The sequence below is a fragment of the Pristiophorus japonicus genome, chromosome 5, assembly GCF_044704955.1.
Source record: "Pristiophorus japonicus isolate sPriJap1 chromosome 5, sPriJap1.hap1, whole genome shotgun sequence".
NCBI classification, from domain to species: domain Eukaryota; kingdom Metazoa; phylum Chordata; class Chondrichthyes; family Pristiophoridae; genus Pristiophorus; species Pristiophorus japonicus.
In genome coordinates, this window is record NC_091981.1 from 252,055,843 (window position 1) to 252,083,126 (window position 27,284).

Genomic DNA, 27,284 nt, shown 5'->3' on the forward strand with positions numbered 1-27,284 from the left:
CGTGAGCTTGAGGGAGTTGTAGCAGAGGAATATGGGGCAGGATCTTGTTGCAGGAATTCATGGGGGGGGGGGTTTGACCTCAACTTCAAATTCATCATCCTCCTCACCTTCGTTATCTTCCTAAATTGACAAGGAAGAAGTTCCCTCTCTCTTCCACGTCAGTTGTGTGTGATAGATCAGCAGGAAAGAAGGAAACAAGCCAAGGAAGGGTGAGCATTACACCCTTAGGATTAAGGAGACAAGGAAAGGGGTAGAAGGTTGTAGCAGTGTGCAACTTCACAAGGTTGCCATGGTGACTGCATAGCTGTACAGCCAATAACCTGCCCCCAACTTCACCATCTCACACAGCAAGACTAAAGTGACTTCCATGGTCATTTCTTAATCTGGTGTGAACACCTTGATGTCAGTTCTGTCCACCCCAATGAGTGGCGATTCCCTATCACATCTAGCCTGTTCTCTTGGTAGTGAGTTGAGAGTCAGGCTAACCACCTGTCCATGTAAAAAAGGACTTTGTAATAGAAATGACCCAGGGTATGATCTGCTTGGGTTGGGGGACGGGGGGAGTGGCATAAATAATACAGGGAAATGTAGTGGGGGCTGAGTGGGAATGGTGCCCAGCGTTTCCTGCAGAGCTGGGAGCACCAGCAACAGCAATGTGGTGAGTGGGAGCGATGCCGAGACAGGAACAGCCAGGTGATTGAAACCTGGGGACTTTACTGTGGGTAGTGAAAAATAGTTTCCACTGGTGGGCAAATGGGGAAGAAAAGAACAGAATCAGAGCATTCTCACCGCTCACGAGGAACCACATGCCCTGATTTTACATCGCTAACTCCAACTGCTACCAATGATATTGGGGTGGGAGAGGAGAGGTTCCTCCCTTGGGGCGACAAACAACCATGGGCTTGATGCCCCCCCCGGTCTCAACTGTCGGGTCCCTACTCGGGATCTTGCAGAATGTGTAGCTGGAGCCTGAGGCTCATCCGAAAGTGGGCTGCAGGCCTCATTTTAATAATGGAGGCAAGCTTCTTGTCTGCAGAGGCAGCTTGCCCACCTTCGGGGATCAAATTTGGGCATGGTGCATCGGCGAGCGGTGGACGGAAGCAAATGCAGGAGGGCCGAGCACCGGCCAGCAGTAGTGCTTTGGAGCCGGGAAAGACACATTTTCCCCGACTATTTCGGCAGCAGCCTTCAGTGGAGGACCACTATTTAGGACGCCGTCGAACTGGAAAAACTAGTCGAAGTTTGCACGGCGCATGCTCCACTTAAGTTTTTCACGCATTTTTCAGAAGCGTCCCGAAACCGGTGCAGGATCCTTCTTTGCATTAATCCAGCGCTGATTTCCGGCAGCCAGCGGGGACACCTAAAAGCAGTGGGACATGGGAACAGCAGCATGCTGGCCATTCAGCCCTTCGAGCCGGTCCCCCCACGCAGTTAGATCATGGCTGATACAGGGTATGTGTCTTAGCTCTTAACAAATCCTTATGCTTTTAGAGTAGCAGCCCGAACTTTGTGGCAAATTTAATTGGTAATCAATGCACAAATGCCGCAATGTTTTGAACCTCACAGGGAGATTGTGGCCGAGCTGGCGTTTTCCGCAAGTCGAACGACGGAGCAGCACAAATCATCCAGCAATGTGTGGCGATTCAAAATTCACGCGGCATCTCTTCCTTGTCACAAGTTGCTGGACGATTTACCACAAATGTTGCTGTAGCAGGGCAGTTAACGCCATCTGCCATTAGTCAGACTTGCCCTTGCACCCTTCAGCTCAAAAGATATTTTGCCCATAAAGTTGCTGAAAATGCAAGCGGATAATGGCGCAGCGAGAACCTGAGTGCACAGAGCAAGCAACAGTTTCGCTCATTAACCAAGGAGATTTAACGATTGGGAAATAAACCCAGCAAGGACTGAGGAGGGTGAATTAAAGGGGGTGAATTCAATGTCAAATCAGGTACAGAAAGATGAATAAAGAGAAGGGAAGCATGTTTGGATTAAGAGAGAAAAACAAAGGAAAAGAAAGAAAAACATGTAAAATTAAAAATGACTTAAAATTTCCCCCCAAAATTAAAAACGTGAAGGAATGAGATATCAGTGATGTTGATTGGCAGTAATGAACAATTATCACATCGTTAAACGAGTATTAATTACTAGCCCTATATCTGCAACAGGTTTAGTTCGTCTCTACCGTGCAAATACAGCAACTTCATTCAATGCATGTCAATGGTGAAGCAGACAGTGAGGTGCCGTTTTCTCGAAGCTAACAGTGGAATTGGACAGCAACTGTTGGATATGTGCATCTAACTGCGTATCTGCCCCTTGCCTGAAGTTGCTGTACTATTTACACATAAATGACAGCAAATTCTGGCCCATTAAGTCTTCGGTCTGCATGCATTTCCTGCTGTGTAATACTTACTTCAAGTAACGTCGTGCTTTTGTCATCACACATTCGCTGTCATACTTTGTTGATTGGCTCAAAGCAAAACAGCATAAAATGAAATCTAAAGAGGTGGAGAACATATGAATGCAAATGTTATGTATGTAAAATGTATGTACAGTAACAATAGACCACTGAATGTACCTTCACACTCTATACACCATACCTGTACCACCAGAGGGTGCTACTGGTGGTGACCTAAGGGTTCCTGCACACTGCAGGTAACCAAGTATAAAAGGGAGCTCACCTCATTGTGTCCTCACTCAAGGAGCTGCAGTAAACAGATTAAGGTCACTACAGTTCAAGTACAATACCCTTACCTCGTGGAGTCATTATTAGAGTGCTTGCATATACCACAACTGGTGACAAGATTACGAATTTCCACACACATGTCTAACCTAAGCAACTTCCAACAATTCGCTGATGGGGAAGATTGGGATGCCTTTATGGAAAGGCTCGAACACTTTTTCATTGCAAGCGACTTGGCTGGAGACACACCGACCTCGCTGGTTGATAAGTGCAGAGCCATCCTGCTCAGCAGTTGTGGGCCCACTGTCCACGGCCTCATCAGGGGCCTGCTAGCCCCAGCGAAGACGACAACCAAAACTTACGCGGAGCTTGTAACTTTAATACAAGAACAACTCAAACCTAAAGAGAGCATCCTCGCAGCCAGACACCGGTTCTACACGAACCGGCGGCCCGAAGGCCAAGAAATTGCTAAATATGTTGCAGATCTGAGAAGATTGGCTGCACTGTGTAATTTTGGCGACCACCTCACTGAAGCACTAAGGGACATCTTCGTTATTGGAATCGGCCACGAGGGCCTTCTCCGCAAGCTGCTCTCTGCCTTCTGCAGGGTGACCGTAGTTTCCGCAATCAAAGTGAGCTAGGCATTCATGATTTCGGTCTGCGATTCCAAGAGGATGATGACTCACCCCCAGGACTCTAACCCAACGAGTACAGTGAACCGAATGGCGCCTTTCAGAGGCAAGGCTGCTGCCCCAAGTCCCGCAACCCTGAGTCCGCCACATGGGGCCAAACAGTTAGTCCCGTGCTGGCGCTGTGGAGGAAATCACAGGGCCCACCAGTGCCGATACAAAGATGATACTTGCAAAGGCTGTAACACTAAAGGTCATCTCCAGCGAATGTGTAGAAGAAATTTTACTCACTGAGTCATTGAAGAGTTGGCCGATCACCCAGGCTCCAGCGCTGATGAAGACGAAGAGAAAGTCTATGAAGTGGCTCAGCCCCTGGAAGAGGTGTACGGAGTATATACCTGCTCCACCGAGAGATCCCCGTGGAAAATAGAAATAGAAATCAACGATGTTCCAGCCTCGATGGAGATCGACACAGGGGCAAGCCAATCGCTGATGAATCAGATGGTCTTCGAGAAACTCTGGGACAATCCCGCCAAATGACCCAAAATGCTCCCAATCCAGGCGAATCTGCTCACTTACACAAAAGTCTCCATCCCAGTCATTGGCAGCATGGATGTTCAGATATCCCATGGTGGCATGATGCCCAAGCTACCTTTGTGGATCGTTGCCGGTGATGGTCCAACGCTGCTGGGAAGAAGAGGGATGAAGCAAATCCAAATCTGTTGGAGCTGCGAAAGCCTCCAGGTCCCAGCGATTGACGTCCTATGCTGCCCCAAACTTGGATCCATCGCAGCACCTAGAAATCCTACTGTCCAGCTCAACTGTGTGGTGACGACACAGACTGCACAACTCAATGGTGAGATGCTCCAACCTGAACGACAAGACCCCACCTTCTCGGCTCCAGTGGCAGGACTCTGAGGAAACATTAGTGCAGAAGGTAGATGCCCGGCTTCCATGGCAGAACCTGTGGAGAAAAGGATCACCACAGCTTACCTCGTGGAGAGAAAGAAGATGGCGCCCGCACCACGAGGTGAAGCACCTGAAATCAAGGTGGCCGCGATCAGACCACGAGGAGCAGCATTGAGGGAGCAACACGTGATGCTGAGCAGCGAACCGGATTGGGGTAAAGATTGCAAGGCCCTTTTAAAGAAGACGGGCAACCCAAAACAATTAAAGGGACAGTTCCACTCTTGGTACAGCGATGCCGGTGACACTAATGATAAAGGTGTAATTAATGAATGCAAGTATATAAATGTACTGTTGAACAGTGATGCTGGTAATGCTAATGAGAAAAATGTAACTAACAAAGGCAGGTATCCAAATGTAACCTTGCACAGAGATACTGATAGTACACAGGAAAGTGATGTAATGGGCAAATGTGAAAGTGTAAAGACAAATAACAATGGGCGACCCTGCAGCCCTCAATGGAGGACAGGGAGGCCACACACCCCTGTGGTTCTGCTCACCACTAAACGTCCTCACCCACCCAGACAATACCACGAATGTACCTTACCTATAACATGTACTTGCTCCACCGCTGCTGAACTCAAAAACAGTGACATAACCAATCTGATTCCTTACTCACTATATATGTATGCCAATGCAGGTGTTGAGCCACACAAATGGTCTATGCATGGGGCGGGGGCGGTGGGGGAATGGATGTATGAGCCATGAACACATGGATCACACCTAGAGCCCACACAACACTCAGTACAATCTCCAACCATCCACTGCCGACCACTTCTCATTGGTCCCGGAGGCGCAGGCTACATGATTGGGTAGCCCACTGGACCTGGGTGCTTCCCACGGGAGGTTGCCTTTGGCTTTGTCAGCATACATGTAGAACCCGACATCATCTCTCATTTTATCATTAGCATTCATGATACATTGGCTCTGACCGTAATAAGGACTTGGGGGTCCACAGAGAGAGAGCCATTCCCAAGTAAAGACAAAGTTCAAGGGCTTTGGGCACTCAAGTTGAGGGCCAGAGCACACAGTGCAAAAGCCTGTGGCACAAGACTTAGGGGGGAGTGTTGTATGTATAATGTATGTACAGTAACACTTGACCACTGAATGTATCTTCACCCTGGAAACACCATACCTGTACCAAAGGGTGCTACTGGTGGAGATCTAAGGGTCACCTGCACACTGCAGGTAACCAAGTATAAAAGGGAGCTCACCTCACTGTGTCCTCACTCAAGAAGCTGCACTAAACGTACTAAGGTCACTCCAGTTCAAGTACAATACCCTTACTTCGTGGAGTCATTATACTACAGTAAAGTAGCTAGAAAACTACCAATAAGAAACTAAGGACTTACAAAAAAAAAACAATTCTGAATGACCAGTCAAGAAAACCTACCAATAGAAGAAGGGAGAAGGTGAGCCAGTTGCATGATTTTTTCCAAAAATAATTTCAAATAAATCAGCTGATTTTTGACTCTAATGTCCAAAATAGGTAACATAAAAAGATATTAAAATGACCTATTATACAAACTTAACTGCAAAACTGTCTTTTTCATGTGAGTAGCTTCATGAATGTTTTTATTTAAGGCCTCAGCCTTTTTCCAAAAGCATGGACTTGGACTTGATATTTTTTTGCTCAGACCTGGGATTCTTCCAGTTAAAGGCATATCTTGCAGTCTGAGCATGTGTAATATGCACAATTTCCCAAGATACAATAATAGTATTTCCCCAGCCCAACTAGTAAAATGCTCCTCTTCAACCTCCAGCATAAACCATTTGGTTCTTATTCAAAATTATTTGAAAATAAGTTCGAAGACAAATTTCAAAAGCTTTATTTTCAGACACAATTTATATTGAATGTTTAAGCAAAAAGTCTGTGAAAGAGAAAGTTTGAGGGTTTTTAAAATTATTTGAATACAAACAAGACAATGAATTCGAGTATGTTTTTCACTATTAAATGAATTCATTTCATTTTTAACTTAGAAAGTGTGTCAAGTTATGAGAGAGAGAGAGAAAATGTCCCATTGTTCACATTTATAATTTGAAAACACATTAGTGGTTAGACACCTGCTTACATAACCGCTCTGGGTGAGTTGCATACAGAATATATGCTGTCTAGTGTGATTTCCCAATATTATCCTGATAACAAGGCAAGCTATTTCTGCCATTTACAGAAAATGTTGATTGCAAGCATTCATTTTTCAAAAGATGCAAAAAATTCTGATTGACCTTTGCCAGTTCAAAATAAAAGTACATTTTATTAAAACAGTCCTGTGTTTATTGACCATTCCGGAGATGTCGAGATTGAGAATCAAATCTATATATATTTGCAGCTGTGATAGTTATTTATCCAAGAAAATCATTTTTTTTCCCAGGAAGCAGTCACAAAGCAATTAATTGTGTTTGTATAGATCTGCTAGAAAGTTACAAACCAATAGGTTTGCCAATTCTGGTTGGACATATTCGTGGAGGTTTATTTCGCCACATGACCTACCTCCAAACACCCGCCTCCACATTGGTCACCTCACATGTCCAACTTCCTATGCCAATCGGAAAGTGAATAGACTGTTAATTTCCGAATTGGATGATTCCTCTCTGTCAGTCTACAGCCTTTTTTCCACCCCATGTCCAAAATTTTTATAACCAATAAACAAAATGTTTTAAAAAAAGTAAACAATTTTTATTGCGTCGATTATTTTTTTCCTGGGATGCTCACAGCAATGACCTGGCGCTTAGTCATTAATTCCTGCAGACTCTGGGTTTGGAGAGTTGGCAACTCTCGTGCTCCCAGACCCAGATTCCCATCAATGCCAACAGACCCGTGCCCTTGTCCGTCCCTGTCATGTATGTACATGTTGTTTGTAGCCACCAGATGGTGTTATTGTTGGAGGCCACTGAGCAGCACGCACATGGTGCTGCTCTGGTATAAAAGGCCAGCCATTTTGTGAGTCAGTCACTTTGGGACTAAATAAAGCACAGCCAAGATCGTACCTTGCTTAATTAAACAGTACTTAGTTTGAACCTTTATTGCATATATAACACTCCCACTGCTAACAGATCCGATGAATCCACCATTGAGATAGATCTTAAATTTCACTTATCCCATTTTACTATTGCTGCCAAATTCTAGGATCCCCACCTCAATGCTGCAACTCTTAGGACCATCACCCAGTGCTAACAAAGCCTAGGTTCACCACCTCCCCCTGCCCCCCCGCCCCCCCCCTGCACCCACAGTGCTGTTAAACCTGCCTCTTCATTAAAACAGGTGCCCCTAACTCTAATAAAAACAGAATTACTCAACAGGTCAGGCAGCATCTGTGGAGGAGAAACAGAGTTAATGTTTCAGGTCGATGATCTTTCGGTTTAACCAAGTGCAGAAGCTGGTACAGGAAGAAGGGAGGAAAGAACAAAAGGGAAGGTCTGTGGGTGGGAGGCAGGAAAGGTTAAATGACAAAAGGGTTGATGGTGCAAGGCAAAAGGAGATAGAAACATAGAAACATAGAAAATAGGTGCAGGAGTAGGCCATTCGGCCCTTCTAGCCTGCACCGCCATTCAATGAGTTCATGGCTGAACATGCAACTTCAGTACCCCATTCCTGCTTTCTCGCCATATCTCTTGATTCCCCTAGTAGTAAGGACTTCATCTAACTCCTTTTTGAATATATTTAGTGAATTGGCCTCAACAACTTTCTGTGGTAGAGAATTCCACAGGTTCACCACTCTCTGGGTGAAGAAGTTTCTCCTCATCTCGGTCCTAAATGGCTTACCCCTTATCCTTAGACTGTGACCCCTGGTTCTGGAGATGATAATGAGACAAATATAGAAACAAAAGATGGGTCTAGAATCATCAACAACTACCATCAGAAAATATGGGGCAATGGTTATGACCTGAAATTGTTGAACTCAGTGATGAGTCTGGAAGGCTGTAAAGTGTCTATTCGAAACATGGGGTGCTCTTCCTCGAGCTTACGTTGAGATTCATTGGAGCAGTGTAGGAGGTCGAGGACAGAGAGGTCAGAGTGAGAGTGGAGCAGAGAGTTAAAGTGACAAGCAACCAGAAGCACGGGATCACGCCTTGCGGACTGAATGGAGGTGTTCCGCAAAACAGTCACCCAATATCCATTTGGTCTCCCCAGTGTAGAGAGAACCACATAGAGCAGCAGATACAGTATACTAAATTGGAAAAAGTACAAGTAAATGTCAAAGGAATGTTTGGGCCCCTGGAAGGTGGGAAGGGAGGAGATAAAAGGGCAGGTGTTGCATCTCCTGTGCTTGCATGGAAGGTGCCGTGGGGAGGGGAGCGGGTGATTAAGGAGTGGACCAGGTGTCGTGGATGGAACGGTCCCTTCGGAATGCTGAAAATGTGCAGAGAGCAAAAGTCACCAGAAACCCCCCACTGTGTTTGGACTCATTCGAAAGGAAATTTAATTTGGGACTATCTACCGAAAAGTTTGGAACTCTAAAGGGATTATGGAAGAAACTACGAACTTTAATAGAATTATGAACTTTTACAAGACAAATTCAAGCCTGTGGGCGGACCTAGGGAACAAAGGAAGCCCACTTGATTATTGGAACCGTCTGGTTGTGAGGAATGAGGTATCCTGTCTGGAAGAATGAGTATTTGGAAATCTTCCTCCACAAGAGACATTACCATCACAAAATCACCCAGAGGTGGCTCCCCATCAACATGGGTCTGGACAAACCATTTCAGCATATACATCACAAAGAGGCCCAATCCAGCCTGTATGCGAAAGACTAAGCACAAAAGGACATTGCAATTACCAAACTAATTTTTCCATCAGGAAACAGTTTCTCGAAGATCAACCCACCCAAGACATATCAACTTTAACGAGCCCGACAAAATATTACAAAGAAGAACCAAGCCCGCCAAAATTATACAAAGGATTGTGAAGAGATTTGGTGGCAAGATTAGAACACTGAAATCGTATAACTGGCCACTGTTTTCAACAGAGGTTAGACAAGGTTAGAAAGACAAGGAGAGAAACCAACGTGATAGTTGTAAAACTAACTTCTCCAGCTCGAAGTCTTGAAGTCCTGAAGGAAGGAAGAACATCACCATCTACCATTAACTATCAAAAGGATTGGTAAGCATAAATCCCTGCTGCCCTGGAGTCTAACCTAGCTAGAATTAGGTATTGGGAGATGGGAGGTATAATTTTACTGCAACCCCCCTCTGAATATGTAGTGTATGGTACTTTATTAGTGATTTTAAGTTTGACCTTGTACCTTTCCTTGTATTGTTCTTTATTAGAGTGATTGTAAGTTTGGCCATGTATTTTCTTACTAGAGTAATAAGCCTGTATTGCCTAGACTACACACACCCCACACCACCGTCACCCCCCCCCCCCCCTTACAAAATGGTGACCGTGGCAGGACTCTGGGCCACGGGGTGTGATGTGGAGAGTGCTGGTTTGGGGCAAAGAACCAAAATGGAAGAGAGGATTTCCTCCTATATGTATAAGAAAGTGAATGTCACTAAAGAATGGGTGCTTAGTCTATTGCGCGCTGAGCGTCTGGCTGATGCTGCAGCCCAGTGGACAGCAAGTAAATATCACAAAGAAGCAGTAGGGAAAGCAATTTGGTTGGCCTGTCTACAGCGACAGGTCCAACTGCTAGTCAGAATGAATGAAACATTACAGGCAGAGTTATGGGAATGTGCAGAGAGCTACCAGGAAAGGGTTATGTCAGAAGAAAGATTATCAGGAGAACTCCATAAGCTAAAACAGGAAAGGACCCAAATAATGGAAAGGTTTAAAAACAGTCAGGACTATTTTCAATGTCTGGTTACCGAGGCCAAAAGTAATGAAAAATCACTGAGGGAGGAAAGCAATCGCCTCACCCTACAAGTAAAAGATGTGCAAGCAACGTATAAAGTAACTAGCACTAATGGGTTTGAATCGGGAGACCACGGTCCCTGCCAGCAACAAATTAACAGTTTAAACCTTGCTCTGTCCAAGGCAAAAGGCATGGTATGCCTAATAAGCCCGGGTACGCCCCAGGTAAACCTGGAAGAGAAGGATGAAACTACCCGGCCACTACCTCTGGCACCGGTGACTACACCGGTGCAGCAGCAGGAGGGGCAAGTCAGTTGCGGGGCGGACAGGGATAGTGAACCACCACCAGCTCGGCTTGGCCACAGGGAGGAGAGGGCGGCGAGCCAGAACAGGGAGAGCCAGAACCAGGGCCAATGTGCCCGGTCCGGCAACAGAAGTTTGGTCCGCCCACCCTTAACTGGGGTCCAGGGCCCCTGGAAGGTCAGTTTGTGGTCACCCATACTCCCCACTAGCTTAGGGCTATGATAAGCCACCTGGGAAAGCTAGCTCCACAGGGAGACCCCTCGGTTCACTTTGTGGAAGCAGAACAGGCAGGGGATATTAAAGGGTGCGATGATGCAGAAATGGTAAAGCTGCTTCTCCTATCTCTAGACAGCAAATTGTACCAATCCCTCTCTACTGAGAACAAAAGAGGACAGAAAACACTTGCTGCTGTCCAAAAGGACATTTTAGAAGCTATGAGCTGCAACGACAGGAGTCCCTTCTATAGAGTAGAGAAAACAGTGCAGCTCACAGGAGAAACCCCACAGGCTTTCGCAGGCCGATTGTGGCCAGTGTACAAAAGCGCCCGTAGTGGGGACATAGACAAGGATCACTTAAACCCTGACGAATTAGCACACTGGCTCTGAAGCTAACAGTTTACCCATAATAAGAACCAAGGCGGAGGCCTGGTTCGACCCCAGAGATTTCCAAGCCATAGAATAGGGAATGCTTAGGCAACTGACCCTAGCTTACAGAAACGGCAGAGGGACAGAAGAGCACCCACAAAAGGGAAGGGTTCACGAAATCTGACCTACCCAAGACAAGAGGAAATGGCGACACGAGAGGGGCAACCCCTCCGATACAAAACTTACCTGCTTTGGGTGCGGAAAGAGTGGGCAGTGGAGAACAGATTGTAAAAATCCTTGGAAGAATAGCGCAGGAAAGAATTCTCCAGCCCCTGTCCAAAAGACCGAGACAGATAAGCCAGTCCCTCCCCAGTCATTCGATATCTTTTTAACTGCGCTCCGAGCCATGTTAGATGGCCCTGGGAAGGTAGCCACCGTCACCGGTACCGAAATCCCATCTGCCCCCTCCCAACCAAAACCGTGACTAGGACAGGCACAGCCTGTCCACCTGTATGCCCTCGAGTATGATGCGTGGGGGAGACCGACCGTACAGATGGAAGTGGAAAAGGTGAAAGGGACTTACCTGCTGGACACCGGTGCCTCAAGCTCCCTTGTCTATGTAGCTAACCCCGCTGCCTCACCTCTGTCTAACGGGGTCCCCTACAGCTTGGTGGGTTTCACAGACACTGAACAGACCGGCTCATTCTCCGTTCCGCTCTCCATTCATTTAGATACACTCCACACCAAGTGGACTTTTTTCCTGATGAAGTGGAAGCAGGAAGGGAGAGGGATCCTGGGGGCTGACTTCATCCGAGGCCACTGGATCCTAGTGGATTTAAAAAACCACTGGAGGTCAGTCTGTATGGGACAGGAGAGTGAGGTGATGGTTATCCCGGGAAAACAGGGAAAAGGGACGGTGTGCACCATGAAACCAAAGGAGGGTTACGAAACCCCGCTGCCTCACCTCTGTCTAACGGGGTCCCCTACAGCTTGGTGGGTTTCACAGACACTGAACAGACCGGCTCATTCTCCGTTCCGCTCTCCATTCATTTAGATACACTCCACACCAAGTGGACTTTTTTCCTGATGAAGTGGAAGCAGGAAGGGAGAGGGATCCTGGGGGCTGACTTCATCCGAGGCCACTGGATCCTAGTGGATTTAAAAAACCACTGGAGGTCAGTCTGTATGGGACAGGAGAGTGAGGTGATGGTTATCCCGGGAAAACAGGGAAAAGGGACGGTGTGCACCATGAAACCAAAGGAGGGTTACGACCTTGAATTACTGGTCAGTAACACCCCTGTAGAATATCAAGAGTATGTGAGGAAAAACCTTGCAGCTTTTGCCACTCACAAACACGACTGTGGGAGAATAAACGGGGTCGAGGTTAGTATAGATGGGGACCCCATGACCCGACCACAGAAACAGTACAACTTTTCCAGGGAGGCGGAGGCAGACATGGAAACAGTCTGGGTTCGCTGGTTAAACAGGGGGTATTGAGACCGATAGCTCCCCATGTGAACTCTCCATTGTGGCTGTCATGTATTCAACTGTCATTGTAACCCATGTATAAACTGACCTAAGTTGTACACCGTGAGAACACTGACCACTAGGTGGTGAACTTGTGGGAGACACTCTGAACCTAGACTTTCAGGTATAAAAGGGGAAGCTCCACCCATCTTCTTGACTTCAGTACTGGCTAATCTAAAGGTTACTGGTCACAGAGTGACCTTCTCTCAAGTATGGGCCTCGTGTTCATTTGTACTGTATAGTAGGGACATATTATTGGCGACGAAAAACTGGGATTTAATCCACGCGAGCATGGCCACTAGCAGCACAGACGAGAGGTACTGTTGGTGACGATTGGGACGATTTTATTGAGAGACTACAACAAAGTTTCGTCACTAAGGAATGGCTGGGACAGGATTCGGCCGACAAATGCAGGGCTCATCTGACGGTTTGTGGATCGAGGGATGAAGGACCTTCGAGCGCCAGAGAAGCCGGCGGACAAAACTTTTGAAGAGCTCAGTAAGTTGATCAGGGAACCCTTTAAACCGGCGAGCAGCATGCACATGGCGAGACATCGGTTTTACACGCACTGGCGGCGAGAAGGGCAAAGCGTTCCAGACTTCGTGGCAGACCTCCGGCGACTGGCGAGCCTATGTAAGTTCCCAGATGCATGCAGAATGGAGATGCTGCGAGACTTTTTTATTGAGGGCATCGGGCACGCTGGGGTTTTCAGGAAACTGATTGAGACCAAAAACTTGACCCTGGAAACGGTGGCTTTAATGGCCCAGATATTTATCTCAGGGGAGGAAGAGACCAGAATGATGTTTGACAAAAATCTTGGTTTGAATGCAGCAAATGGACTGGGAGTCAACATTGTTAATGCGGCACACAGTGCTCCAGGCAGACAGGGGCAATCGGACATGCCCGAGCATGTAGTCGAACCCAAAGGGGGAATTCAACAGAGACAATGGCTAGCTGAACGGCGATTCATGCCATCGCAAGGGACAATGTGGCCAGTAATGGGGCCATCAACACCTGTCAATGGTGCGCTTAAGGACAGTTACAGAGACAGTCAGAGACGATCGACTGGTAATGGACCTTTTGTTTCCAACAATGGCTCATGTTGGAGGTGTGGAAGCAAACACACAGCCAGAGCTTGCAGGTATCAGCAAAATACCTGCAGAAACTGCAACGTCAGCGGTCACGTGGCGCTTATTTGCAGGAAGCCTGCAGTCAGGTTGATGTACGAGGAGGATGGGTCCGATGTAAGTCCTACGAGGCCAAACGGGCACTGGGGGAAATCGCTGGAAGTTGAAGTTCAACAAGTTCATGTGGAGCACATATATAGTTCATACACCAGGACGCCACCGATAATGATGAAAGTGCTCCTCAATGGCATCCCAGTATCAATGGAGCTAGACACGAGGACCAGCCAGTCCCTGATGAGTATCAAACAATTTGACAAGTTGTGGGCGTCCAAGGCCAGGAGTCCAAAATTATTGCCGATTGACGCACAGCTACGGACACATTCAAAGGAGATCATTCCAGTGCTGGGCAGCACCACGGTAGTCGTGACCCACAAAGATTCGGAGAACAGGTTGCCACTCTAGATTGTCCCGGGGGACGGTCCCACACTGCTGGGGAGAAGTTGGCTTGCTGTCATGAACTGGAAATGGAACAATGTTAATGCAATTTCTTCTGTGGAGCGAATATCATGCTCACAGATCCTGGACAAATTTGACTCAATATTTCAACCCGGCATTGGCACTTTCATGGGGACCAAGGTAGTGATTCACATAAACCCGGACGCCAGGCCAGTACACCACAAGGCCAGAGCAATGCCGTACGTGATGCGGGAAAAGATAGAAGGCGAATTGGACCGCCTGTTGAGGGAAGGCAACATCTCGCCAGTCGAATTCAGTGACTGGGCGAGCCCGATTGTGCCGGTGCTCAAGGCAGATGGGTCGGTCAGGATATGTGGTGATTACAAGGCCACCATCAATCAGGTGTCACTCCAAGACCAGTACCCGCTACGAGACACTATCCAGTGGCAAACTTTTTTCAAAATTGGACCTCACCTCAGCTTACATGACGCAGGAGCTGGCGAGTGAGTCGAAGAAGCTGACCACCATCACGACACACAAGGGGTTGTTTGAGTACAACAGATGTCCGTTCGGGATTCACTCGGCCGCCACGATCTTTCAACGAAACATGAAAAGCCACCTCAAGTCGATTCCAAGGATGGTGGTTTTTGAAGACGACATCCTCATCACGGGTTGTGATAATGAAGAACACCTCCACAACCTGGAGGAGGTACTAAGCAGACTGGACCGGGTAGGTCTGCGACTGAAAAAGGCAAAATGCGTCTTCCTAACTCCAGAGGTAGAATTCCTGGGGATGAGGGATCAGACCTACTGCATCCACTACTGCGTCCAAAACGGAAGCGATCCAGAGAGCACCCAGACCCCGTAACACGACGGAACTGCATTCGTTCCTGGGGCTCCTGAACTTTCTTCCCAAATTGAGCACGCTGCAAAGGTCGCGAATGGGTCTGGGGGGACAGCCAGGAAAGGGCTTTTGATAGAGCACACGATTTGTTATGCTCCAACAATCTGTTAACGCTATATGACTGGTGTAAGAAACTTGTTTTAACGTGCGATGCGTTGTCCTATGGGGTCGGGTGTGTGTTGCAGCATGTTAATGCCAAGGGTCAGTTACAGCCGGTAGCTTATGCCTCCAGAAGTCTGTCCCAGGCAGAAAGGGGCTACGGAATGGTAGAAAAGGAAGCGCTTGCATGTGTATATGCAGTAAAAAAAAATGCACCAGTACCTGTTTGGCAGGAAATTTGAGCTGGAGACAGATCACAAACCCCTAACGTCCCTTTTGGCCGACAACAAGGCCATAAATGCAAATGCGTCGGCTCTGGGCACTCATGTTAGCCGCCTATGACTATACAATTCGGCACAGATCGGGCACTGAAAACTGCGCCGATGCACTCAGCAGGCTCCCACTAGCCACCACCGAGGGGGCAACCGAGCATGCTGCTGAGATGGTCATGGCTGTTGAAGCTTTGAAAAGCGAAGGCTCACCCGTGACAGCCCATCAGATCAAAGTCTGGACAAATAGAGACCTGCTGCTGTCTTTAGTCAAGCAATGTGTCCTGAATGGAGACTGGGCAGCCACGTACGGGGCATGCCCTGAGGAATTTAAACCATTTCACAGGTGCAAGGATGAACTCTCGATTCAGGCCGATTGCCTACTATGGGGAAACCGAGAAGTCATGCCCCAGATGGGCAGGGAGGTGTTCATCCGAGAACGCCACAATGAGCACCCGGGCATTGTCATGATGAAGGCAATTGCCAGGTCACACGTTTGGTGGCCAGGGATAGATGCAGACCTGAAACTTTGTGTTCGCAGGTGCAACACGTGTGCCCAGCTGGGCAATGCACCCAGGGAAGCCCCCCCTTAGCCCCTGGTCCTGGCCCGCCAAGCCATGGTCACGCATCTATGTGGACTACGCAGGTCCTTTCATGGGAAAAATGCTTTTGGTTGTAGTAGACGCCTACTCCAAATGGATCGAGTGTGACATTTTAAATTCAAGCACATCCTCTGCCACGGTAGAAAGTCTACGGGCAGTGTTCGCCGCCCATGGTCTACCGGACATCTTGGTCAGTGACAATGGCCCGTGCTTTACAAGCATTGAATTCCAGGACTTCATGGCAGGAAATGGTATCAACCATGTCAGAACGGCACCATTCAAGCCAGCCTCAAACAGGCCAGGCGGAACGAGCAGTGCAGATAATCAAACAGGGGATGCTTAGAATCCAAGGGGGTTCCCTACAAAGCCGCTTATCATGCCTCCTGTTGACCAATAGATCCCGACCACACTCGCTCACAGGGGTTCCACCTGCAGAGCTGCTAATGAAAAGGATGCTCAAAATCAGGTTATCCCTTATACACCCCACCATGAAAGAAATTGTTGAGAGCAGGCGCCGGTCACAATGTGACCAACATGACAGGAATGCGAGGGCGTGATGTATTGATGTCAATGATCCTGTCTTTGTCCTCAACTACGCTGCAGGGCCCAAATGGCTCACAAGCACTGTGATTGCCAAAGAGGGGAATAGGATTCTGGTCGTTAAACTTACCAATGGACAAATCTGCCACAAACACATGGATCAAACAAAAAGGAGGTTCAGCAACCCCATAGAAGAAGCAGAGGAAGAACACGATGTAGAGTTCACTCCACCACAGGTGACTGAACACCGGAACCAAGTGGAGGAGAGCCCAGTCACTGTGGGCAGTCCGGACCGGCCTGAGGCAACGCAAACAGCAGACACTCAGGCCAGCGCCCAACAACCAGAGCCCCAACTCAGGCACTCGACAAGGGAGCGTAAACCACCAGAGAGACTTAACCTGTGATCCCAATAAGACTTTGGGGGGAGGTGATGTCATGTATTCAACTGTCATTGTAATCCATATATAAACTGACCTAAGTTGTACACCGTGAGAACACTGACCACTAGGTGGTGAACTTGTGGGAGACACTCCTAACCTGGACTTTCAGGTATAAAAGGGGAAGCTCCACCCACCTTCTTGACTTCAGTGCTGGCTAATAAAGGTTACTGGTCACAGAGTGATCTTCTCTCAAGTATGGGCCTCGTGTGCATTTGTACTGTATAGTAAGGACATATTAGTGGCCGGTTAAGAATCCAGACAACTCCTGGAGAGCCACGGTGGACTATCGAGTACTCAACCGTAACATCCACGCCTGTGCACCCACTGTTGCTGCTGTCGCCGATCTCATTGGAAGTATCCCAGCCTCCGCGACCACCTTCACGGTGCTAGATATTTCCAACGGGTTCTGGTCCATACCTTTAAGAAGGGAAGATCAGTACAAGTTTGCTTTTACCTTTAAGGGACAGCAATAAACTTGGAACTGTCTCCCCCAGGGCTTCCACAACAGCCCCAGTATTTTCCATCAGTGTATGGCCAACTGTTTAAAGAGTTTCAGCAGACCCCAGCAATTAGTACAGTATGTGGACGACCTGCTCCTGTTCACCGATGAGGGGGAGGAGCATGGCCCACTACTGGCTGAACTGCTGGAGCTGCTGAAAGAAGAGGGATTTAAAGTAAACCCCAAGAAGGCACAAATCGGCCTGAAGGAAGTAAAATTCCTGGGACTGGCTCTGCGCGCTGGGGAAAGAGCCATAGACAAAGCTAGAAGGGAAGCAGTGTAGAAGTTACCCGCCCCCAACACAGTGATAGGAGTAAGATCTTTTCTCGGGCTAACCGGGTACTGCAGAGATTTCATTGAGATTATGCAGCCACAGCAGCCCCTCTGCACTGACTCCTACACAAGGGAGTGGAGTGGGAATGGGACAAAGGTTGCGAGGCAGCATTTATCTAACTCAAGAAAGACCTGCAGACTGTGCCAGCTCTAGGGGCCATAGATGGGTTAAAGAGTTTTTCCTGGAGGTAGCAGCCAGTGAGGATAGCCTGAGTGCAGTACTGCTCCAAGAGTGGCACGGCCGGCTGAGACTAGTGGTCTACTCCTGCAGGATACTCACGGATGTGGAAAAGGGATACTCCAACTGTGAGCGGCACCTCCTAGCCACTCACTGGGCTGTGAAACGATCACTGATCTTCACAGGAGGGTCCCCTATCACACTCCTTACCCACCATACGCCCACCCAGATGCTCCTGGACGGGAGAATTAAGGACGGGACAGTGAGCAGTGCCCGCATTGCTTGCTGGACCCCGCTCCTCTCTCAAATGGACCTAAGGGTAAAGGATCTCTGTGAGCCAAGACTCGTAGCCAACATGATTTATCCAGGGACAGCCCACCAGTGTTCCGTAGAAGGGGTATGGGAAATTAACATCGGCTTTCGGGCTGGGATACACCCCACAGGCCGAGAGATCTATGTGGAGTGTTCAAGCACAGTATCTGCGGGTGAACGACTCACAGGCTGCGGAGTTTTTGACCCCGAGGCAGGCATTGCCCTGGCGATTAAACTCCCCAGTACTATGAGCGCCCAGCACGCTGAACTGTCTGCGGTGGTGTATGTAGTCACACACCCCGAAGAATTCCCTCCCCCATACACGATTTGCTCGGACAGTATGTTCACATGCAATTCGTGTACGGAGTACCTGGCTATCTGGTCTCGCCGCGATACACATCCGCAGACGGGAGACCCCTGGCAATTAAGCCCCTGCTGGAAAAGATCATGAAAGCTGTAGGGGAGGAAGGGAATATCTACATACATAAGGTAAAGGCACATTCCACCACAGAACCCCGTAGCGAGGGAAACCAGCAGGCTGACATGTTAGCTAAGCAGGGGGCCCGCACGGGCAAGCTCTGGGATCCGTACAACCCAGGACCCATAGCAGCAGTCAGGGGCAGGATAGAGATGGCAGGGAAGGTAGGGATAGCTTTGCCCCCGGACCTAAAACCGGTCCAGACCCAAGACCCCATCCTCAAAACTGTCCTGAACACGCTAGCAAAAGGGGAAAGGGTAGACGGCCCATAAGGCACCGCAGCAATTGCCATTAAAGAAGGCATGCTGTTCAGGGAGGAGCAATGGGTAGTACTACAACAACACCGGAGACAGTTCCTCCAGCTGGCCCACGAGGATCCAGGAGCAGGACACCCCAGACCCGAGACCACTTGGCAATGAGTGGAACAGGCAGGGTGGTGGCCAGGACTCAGGGAAGATGTCCGCGAGTTCTGCGCTAGCTATCTGGTGTGCGCAGCCAACAATCCCAACCCCCAGAAAAGAAAGGTGTCTAAGGGACTTATCAGGAGGGTAGAGGGACCCTGGAAGTCGATCCAAATCGACTACATCGGGCCCCTACCCACTGCCAAGGGAGGTTACAAGTACTGCCTAGTATTGGTGGATGTATTCACCAAATGGGTGGAAGCCTTCCCATGCCGAACAGCCACTGCCCTGGGAACAGCCAGGATCCTGGTCAGAGAAGTGTTCTCTCAATGGGGACTACCACAATACGTGGAGTCTGACTAAGGGAGTCACTTCACCGGGCAGGTGATGCAGGAGACCCTTAAGGTGCTCGGCATCAAAGGAAAATGGCATGTCGCCCACAACGCGCAGTCATCCGGGCCTGTGGAGCGTTTAAACTGCACTATCAAAGAAAGGCTGCGCAGAGAGACAGGGGACTCACCCAAGGGGTGGGTAGAGGGCCTACCACTGGTCCTCATGGGGATCTGGGCCAGCCAGTCAAAGAGCACGGGGTACTCCCTGTACGAGCTCATGACCGGCAGAGCCATGCGAACCCCCACCCATGTGTTAGCCCCGGTACTCATGGAAGGTCAGCTGAGGGAAGCGAACCGGGACAGCTTTGTCAGGAATCTGTTTGAACACCTTAAACAGATTCACTGGCAGGCTGCTAACAACATGGGAAAACAGCATCGGAGCAACCGATTGCTGCTAGAACCCCGCAAGCACCACGAGTGGGAGATAGGGGACCAGGTTATGGTAAGGAACTACACTAGAGTAGGGGTCTTTGAGGCACTGTTCATGGGACCGTACCACATTGTCGACAAGGCAAGCCCCATGGTCTATGCCATAAAATTGCCCCGGAGAACAAAGTGGTTCCACATAAATCAGTGCAAACTTTTCAACCCAGGGGCAGCAGCTAAACGTAAGGGACAGCCAAAACCTGTAAACCGTACTAAAGACAGGGACCCCCAGCCAACAGCCCCCGATTGTGGAGATCCCACAGGCTGTACCTGGAGGAGTGGTGGACTGTGTTACTGGAGGAGCTGTCCCCCAATCATTTGGGACTCGGACGCACTCCCAGCAGCCGAAGCCTTAAGAAGGACTTCCTGCACACCACGGCCAAAGACACCGTGATCACCAGCGCTCCAATTTGAATGGTTCAGCCCCGGGAGAGGGACCAGCCGCAAGAGGGCACTTAAGGTCAGAGACCAGCCCATGGGTAGGGACACCCAGCCGGTAGCCTCGGGCAACAAAGAGACCCCCAGAAGAGATAGCGGTGGAACAGCCACCAAGTGAGAGTCCCCAGCCCGTAGCCCTCAGCCAGGCAGAACCTCCAGGGGAAGAAACGAACCAGGCAGCCACCCCCAAAGGAGCGGTGTGCTGCAGCACCGGAGGGGACATTCCCCCGATAGTGTGGGACTCAAACCCACGTCCGATCAGGGTACTTAAGGTTAGACGGTGCAGACCGATCTATCACCTACCTCGTTGGACACCCAGCGGGAGAAGAAGAAAAAGAGAAGGCAGGAATTAACCTGGCCACCCGGAGTCGGGTGGCTGATGTACAAATATAGCGATGTGAATTTAAGTATGTTTAGCAATATGAATTTAAGTATGTTTAGTAAAAAGTTAGAATAGGGTAAGATTATTTGTGTAATGATAAGTATATATGTATTAGTTAACTGGGGTAAGGAAAAGAATTTACCTCTGCAGCTGTTAAAAGAAGCACAGGCCGGGTAACACCTGGGAGTAAGAAGAATCTACCAGTAAGATAACAAGCAAAACGGCTGTGAGATAAAAGTAAAAGCAGACATCAGTCCACAAGGAGACAGCCAGTCAGTTAAAGACTATGAGCCCAATTTGGAACTCGGTCACCTTTGTCAAGCCAGCAAACTTTCTCAGGGCTAGACAATCTGTTTCATATGCCCCGACAGGAAAGAGGACAGCATGAGAAGGATCCTGCTCCTGCTCGCCCTGATCAGGATGAGCAGCAGTGACCGAGGAGACGTGGAAGAATCTCTCATCTACGGGTGTTCAGGAGGAAGAGCACCGATCGTAACCACCGGGGGTAGCCCCCGAGACGTGGAAGAACTCGCCGTTTACGCCCACGAAGGAAGATGGGCAGGGTGGCTGGGATCTAATTCTACCCACTACTCCAGCCAGGAAGGCTTTACCTACAGGAAGGCCTCAGTTCCATGCCCCCAGATACGGATCATCGCTGCCCGAGTCAGTGTTACAGAGGGAAACGGGTGTGTTTGACTTGCAAAGGGAACATTCCCCTGGGAAGATGGTGGTGGCTCAGAAAACTCAGCAAGGATGCATGGGACCAGGAATCGGACTGGGAAAGACTCGGTAATGATACGTACCGCACCATCACAGGGACACGGGGAGGAGTAACAGTGTGTTGGGACAAATGGTGGGAATCCGAACAAGGAATTTATGTTTGCATGTGAGGATCAGAGAGTATTTGTCCCGCAGGCATTTCGATCGCCTTCGCCAGGCAATGGCAAGATGAAGGGGAAGGGATGGGGTGAGATTCCAGCCTACACGGGTGTGCGGTCCCACACTCCCCACTCCCAATTAATGCCACCGAACTAAGAGCACACATTGATAAACCCCTACCCACAACCCCGCCAATACGCACTGTAATAGAAAGGTGTCCTACCACCACCAAGGGACCTGGGAACGGATTAGTATTGGTACCGACCGAAAAGGTGTTATATCAGGGGGCACATTATGCAGTAGCTTCAGTAATATTAAATCTTACTGAGGTACACCTACCTGCATGGTGTCCGAAGGAAACAGAGCTGCTCTACTAGGCCCTACTTAGAGACATGTTCAAGAAATTTTATGAGTTAGACTTTAGAAATGTATACAAAGCAGACCTATACACCCTAAATGCCAGGGACATCATGGGCTCAGGGAGACCTAGAAGGGGAATCATAAACGACGTTTTCACTACCTACAATACAGCATCCCTGTAATAAATAGCCTAGATGACATAGAACTGCAAATCCAGATAAACAGTTTAAAGACCCAATTGAGGAAAATCCTGGAACAGGAGAACACTGTAGTAGGATCAGAACTACACGAGGACCAGGCTATGACTGTCCATTTAAAAGAAATAATGCCTGAGCTGGAAAAAAATGCACAGACAGTGAATGTACTCATACGGGAGGATAGAAACGTTTCTGACCAGGCTGCACAAAACGAGGTGTGCGTATTGTATTGGGCAAGGGCCGCAACAACCTGGAGGATTTAAAACAAGGTTTAGTCCCCTCTTGGATCAGGAACAAGCACCTCGCAGCCCTCTACCCGTACAGCAATTCACTAAGCCCGTGCCAGCTCCGCCTAGCCTCTGAAGCCTACCCTGTCCCAGTAGACTGTAGGAAATCTATGGGGATAGCATTAAGGATGCCGGTCATGGGTGGGACAGCCCGACCCGCACCGGTATACCGGGTGGAGAACATTGGAGTTATTCAGGGAGGTGCACACATTCGTTTCCCAGTGGTCCCACCCTATGTTATAAAGTGGGAGCACGCTGTAACGGGTACTGACCTCTCCGGGAGCCGGAGCCGGGATGCACACGTAATGCTGTGTCCCCAGTACTTGAGTGCCCATTTCAAGTCACAGTGTGGGTTCAAAGCTGCTGGTGCACAGCCTATTAACTGCACCATGGAGGTAATGGCACAAGACCAAGTCCCTCCACAGGTAACATACATAGGGGGTGGGACATATTGTGTCACCACCAGGGCGCCCCACTACCAACATGGACACTTCTGGTGTCCAGTAAGTGACAGCAGTTTTTGCTTCAAACCTGAGGCATCAGTTCAAGTGGCCCAGGAACGGATTGTCCCCATTCCTGAACCCTCCACTGTCTACCTAACCGTGAAGGAAAACATTACAAACTTGCAGGATTATATTGTACATTTTGGCTATGCAATTCCCTCTCTACCTGAACATCTTATCGCTCTGCTAAAAGCTGTAATTATCTCACAAAAACACTTCTATATTCTAGAACAGAAAACCATTGAGATAGGGAAAAAGATTCTTGAGATCACCATTCCGCCTTGGTGGGACCTTTTCAGAAATATATAGGTCCCAGTCTGGATCCGAATCGCTTCTCAACTCGCGATTATTCTTTACTTATGGTGTCTCACTTGCCGAGTGAAACGCAGAGGCCGTCAGGTCAGGCACCAAAGGGTGCTATATGCTCCTTGACCGAACTTGGGAATCGCACAGGGAGGGGTGACACCATACTGCCATGTTTAATTTGTGTTTGATTTTACCTGCTGTAAACCACAACATCGCGAGTGTTGTAAGAGTGTTACTTAAAATGTTTTGACCATGTACCTTTATTTTACTGAACTTAAAACGTGTTTGACTATGGACCTTTATGCTATTTGAGAATGTTGTGATGTATGTAGCACACAAATCACTGACTCCACACGGTCTGGTGTTAATCTAACTGCTGTGACCTTCGTCCTTTATTGTTCAGCTCCAGAGTGCCTCTCGGGTGTGGTGGTCAGCCTTTTATATTGCCTGTTGCAGGTACTTCCAGGTTTCCCACCACAGCGCCCTCTGTGGTGTACCATTGTGCTTATATTACATTTAAGGTACCAGGACGATACACACATCAATACATAACAAATGTGCTACTATGTGTTTTCATTTTACTTTATTTGAAATTGTGTGTGACTGTATACTGTTATTTTACTGTGAAAACCGAGTAAAAGAGGGACATCACACCCCCTCTATTTTATAACCGAATTATAATGACTGTATTCGCCTGTATATTGCATTGCATTTCAACGGCGGCTGCAGGGTAATGTTTAGCTAGTATAAATGCAGGGAAAGTTGACTCTCGGGAGCAGGAATTTTGCTTACCTTGATTGACACTCAAGGAGTGTAGAGTGTCAACAGGGGGGGACTGCAGAGAGTAAAATTCACCAGAACCTCCCCGCCCCCCCCTGTGTTTGGGCTCATTTGAAAGGAAATTTAATTTGAGACTATCTACCGAAAAGTTTGGAACTCTAAAGTGCTTATGGAAGAAACTACGGACTTTAATAGAATTATTAACTTTTACAAGACAAATTCAAGCCTGTGGGTGGACCTTGGGAACAAAGGAAGCCCACTTGATTATTGGAACTGTCTGGTTGTGAGGAATGAGGTATCCTGTCTGGAAGAATGAGTATTTGGAAATCTTCCTCCACAAGAGACATTACCATCACCCATCACAAATCACCCAGAGGTGGCTCCCCATCAACATGGGTCTAGACAAACCATTTTCAGCATATACATCACAAAGAGGCCCAATCTAGCCTGTATGCGAAAGACTAAGCACAAAAGGACATTGCAATTACCAAACTAATTTTTCCATCAGGAAACAGTTTTTCGAAGATTAACCCACCCAAGACATATCAACTTTAACGAGCCCGACAAAATATTACAAAGAAGAACCAAGCCCGCCAAAATTATACAAAGGATTGTGAAGAGATTTGGTGGCAAGATTAAAACACTGAAATCGTATAACTGGCCACTGTTTTCAACAGAGGTTAGACAAGGTTAGAAAGACAAGGAGAGAAACCAATGTGACAGTTGTAAAACTAACTTCTCCAGCTCGAAGTCTTGAAGTCCTGAAGGAAGGAAGAACATCACCATCTACCATTAACTATCAAAAGGATTGGTAAGCATAAATCCCTGCTGCCCTGGAGTCTAACCTAGCTAGAATTAGGTATTGGGAGATGGGAGGTATAATTTTACTGCAACCCCCTTTGAATGTGTAGTGTATGGTACTTTATTAGTGATTTTAAGTTGACCTTGTACCTTTCCTTGTATTGTTCTTTATTAGAGTGATTGTAAGTTTGACCATGTATTTTCTTACTCGAGTAATAAGCCTGCATTGCCTTTACTGTAATAAAACCAAAGTTCTTTGCATCAAACCAGTGTCCTCTGCACTTTTGTCACACCCCCCAAATAAATCCAGAGTACAGAACCCAAGGGAGTGGGAGCGATTCGAACCGCTCAAGTTGGTCAGAAGGGAACCTGACCCCCTCATAGAAACCACAACACACCCCAAACACACCCCCTCTCCTTACAAAGGGGAGGGGAGGGGAAGATCATAGAAATTTACAGCACGGAAGGAGGCCATTTCAGCCCACCGTGTCCACGCCGACCGACAAACAGCTATCCAGCCCAATCCCACTTTCCAGCTCTTGGTCCGTAGCCCCGCAGGTTACAGCAATTCAAATGTACATCCAAGCACCCCTTAAATGTGGTGAGGGTTTCTGCCTCTATCGCCCTTTCAGAGCCCAACCACCCTCTGGGTGAAGAAATTTCCCTTCATATCTCCTCTAAACCTCTTACCAATTACTTTCAATCAATGTCCCCTGGTTGTTGACCCCTCTTTCAAGGGAAATAGGTCCTTTCTATCCACTCTATCTCGGCCCCTCATAATTTTATACACCTCAATAAGGTCACCCCTTAGCCTTCTCTGTTCCAAGGAAAACAAACCCAGCCTATTCAATCTTTCCTCATAGCTAAAATGTTCCAGACCAGGCAACATCCTCATAAATCTCCTCTGTGCCCTCTCCAATGCAATCACATCTTTACTGTAATGAGGTGACCAGAACTGTACGCAGTACTCTAGCTGTGGCCTTACTAGTATTTTACAGAGTTGAAGCATAACCTCCCTGCTCTTGTATTCTATGCCTTGACTAATAAAAACAAGTATTCCGTATGCTTTCTTCACCACCTTATCTACTTAGCCTGCTACCTTCAGGGTAACCAGATGTGTTTGGTTGTGAAATCACGCTATCAGGGACCTTCCCTTATGTTGTTTCCTTCCCTCCCTCCTTTCCCTGCCTTTGCACTTGCTTAAAACCTGATGCATCTCTAACATTTTCCAGTTCTGATGAAAGGTCATCTGCTTGAAACATTAACTCTGTTTCTTTCTCCACAGATGCTGCCTGACCTGCTGAGTATTTCCAGGGTTTTTATTTCATATTTTCAGCATCTGCAGCATTTTGCTTTCGTGCCCCTATCTCGACCCTGGTACATTTTGCAGATTATGTTGCGGCACCTTTCAAAGAGGTAAGGGATAAAAATCAAAGACATAGGCAATGGAATATATCTGAAATAAAGACGCTTCATTAATAAATGTGAGAATAATCAAGGCCACTGATTTACAGTTTAGACAGAAAAATGACCAGTTGCAGAATTAAATTCCTAAAACATTGACCATATAATAAAAGAAATGTTACTTATTCAATCACTGCAAATCAGTGTCCCTGATAATATATTGTGCATTACAGGCACTGTTATGAAACACTGTGTCACAGTGAGCAATCACATATATGCTAGTTTACTATATATATTTTACGTACTTCGAACAAAACATGGTAACTGTATTGAAAATATAACCAATATGCTGGTCTTTGAACAGTGTGCTAATGTGCAGTCCCAGTAGACAAATTTTAAAGTAATTTAAAAAAATGTATATTTTAATTGCCAGTGTTAGAGGTGGATTCACAATATTAGTGTTTCGAGCAATCAGAATTCCAATTAAAGAATGCAGTGTTTCTAGCTGAGCGTAGGCAATTACCAGAACACAGGCTCTGACTGTGATTGATATTTGAGATGCCTTCTCATCTGTTGAATTCACTCTTGACAGATGTACACGCTGAGGAGACCTTTATTATGATCACTTATTTCTTTGTTCAGGAGTAAAACAGATTGATGTTTCTCTGTTTTCTAATGGCAGTACAAATAGGTAGAAGGTTTTCTGACAAAATCTGTCGTCTTTTTCACAACCCATTCACATTCCTTCTATGGAATCATTGTTCGTTTGGATTGCCCTGGAGAAGGTCAATCAGAACAATAACTGTTGGTTTAAGAACTTGAGACATGAGTGAGGCAAATTCTGTGTCATTCTTCCCACCCCACCCCCCAAACTTATACATATTGCTTCACTTGTCCTGAAGGCAGTGATTCATTCTGGATTATGGTTACCAAAGCATTTGCAGCTCTCTGATACTCTGCCCAAGTGGGTTTCTACTATTATTTTTTCCCAGTTTTCTCCCCATTTGACTC

General features: G+C 47.7%; 1 long non-coding RNA gene across 1 annotated transcript in view; it reads left to right on the forward strand.

The window, feature by feature from the left end:
* The first annotated feature begins 1,332 nt into the window (after positions 1 to 1,332).
* The window catches only part of LOC139264673 (uncharacterized), a 73,482-nt gene continuing 47,530 nt past the window's right edge, over positions 1,333 to 27,284 (forward strand). Inside the window, exons 1-2 of the long non-coding RNA XR_011593395.1 lie at positions 1,333 to 1,452; positions 26,155 to 26,285. This is a non-coding gene — a long non-coding RNA (uncharacterized lncRNA). The remainder of the gene's footprint in view (positions 1,453 to 26,154; positions 26,286 to 27,284) is intronic.